Source organism: Chaetodon auriga, chromosome 2 (assembly GCF_051107435.1).
Source record: "Chaetodon auriga isolate fChaAug3 chromosome 2, fChaAug3.hap1, whole genome shotgun sequence".
Lineage (NCBI taxonomy): Eukaryota > Metazoa > Chordata > Actinopteri > Chaetodontiformes > Chaetodontidae > Chaetodon > Chaetodon auriga.
In genome coordinates this window covers 30386280-30388121 of record NC_135075.1, presented here as the reverse complement: position 1 = coordinate 30388121, position 1842 = coordinate 30386280, and positions in this window count along the sequence as shown.

Here is a 1842-nt window from a genome sequence, read left to right as displayed (position 1 = left end):
GTTTCAGCGAGCTTTATTTTGAAAGTGAAGCCTGACGCCAAGGGGTCCTGAACAAGCGTCCGTATGTGAGGAGATGGGAGTGAGAACGTGTTGCCTTTAAGGCTCTTTTCAGTGCACAAACAGAAGATACACACACACCAGACACACACACACACACACTCACGCAGACATAATAAAGCAGAGCTGTGCTGATAACGACAGCAGGACCCATCATGTCTGTCCGCTCTCATGCCTGCTGACAGCATCGAGGTCTGCAGATCTGCACTCTGAGGTCTGAGACGTGGAACCGATCTCCTCATGTGTGCTAAATGCTGCCTGCGCTAAAACCAGAAATCCCACACGTTACTGCTGCCATCTCAGGCACTTCAGAGGGATTTGACTCTGGAGACTAAAAGAAGCTCAAAGAAAACAGCTTCCAAACGTAGAGTGAAGTGACATGGTTGGACCGGTCTGCTCCCAGCAGGAACTGTGCATTAAAACAATGTGGAAGCCTCCAGTGTATCACAGGCTAACTCAGATTCATGCAGTCTTTGAACAAGAAGAAGCTTCAGTTCCCCTCCACGAAGACAAAAAAGAAAAACTCGTTTACTTTCTCCCTCTTCTGCTTCATTGACCTCAACAGCTGTGAGCCGGAGGCGTTCCAACAAAAAACTGAATAAAGATTTCAAACAGGAAGTAACTGTTGATCATTTTAACCTCCAACGTGAAAACCACACACTTGATTTACTCAAGTTTAATTCTGAATATGAAATTTAGCTCTAAAAATTAAAACATTGGAAACACACAGTGTAGCTGAGTTCAGATTCGTGTTATCTTGGGGGGTGCCAATTAGTTCAGTTTCCAGAATAATAATGTTAATTAAAGCACAAAAAGCAGAACCAAAATAAATGAGTCTCGGGGGCACAGAAGGTAAAATGAATAACCATTTTATTCTGACTGTGAGACAAACGATCAGATTTTCAGCTTTAATTCTGCTTGATGCTACGAGGACTCGGCTGCAGCGAAACGCCGTTCATGACCGTTAGGATCTACGAACGAAGACGTTCTCTTCGAAGGCTCGACTCAGACGAGCACATCAGTTATTCCCTTTGCATTATTTGACTTTCCAGACACGACTTCCGACATGAAACAAGACAAATCTCCGCTAAACGTCCTCTTTGTTCGCGCGGCATGCTAACGTTAGCTTGTGGTGCCATGCGACCAGTAAAGCCAGGCATCAAAGCGCACTTTAGCGTCTCTGCTGCTGACTAATGACATCTGGACGAGAGAAACGGCCTGATTTTCTGACAGCCGTAATGCAGAATGCATGAGTGAGTTCTGAAAAGGCTGCAAAGCCACGAGGGCTCGGCGCGAAACCTCCAGTCAGAACATCAGAGTTATCTCCCACCACAGGCTGGAAACTCATCGCTTGGAGAAGTGCCTCACGTCCCCTTGTCCCCACTGAATCATATCCCCTCTCCCATATCTTCCCCCTCTACTGGCTATAATATGCTCTTATCTCGAACTGAACAAAATCCTTTCTACCTCTCCCCTTGGCTTTCATTCCTCCTCTTTCACTTTAAAGAGCCCCTCTCTTACATGATAATTCTCGGGTCGCTGTAATGCTGTCAGGACACTGTGCTGCTCCCGAACTGACAGCCCGGCACTTCAAACCCAATTAAAGGCAAAACTGGGAAATTGCCAATTTCTGTTTTTCCATGAATCTACCATCATTTTAATGATTTCACATCAGCCACAACACTGACGGACTGACGGTTGTACTCACTGATTACTGCAATTATCATCCCTCATAACTGCAAATAAACACAATTTTCACAGAAATGAGGAATTCTTGTCTAAAAG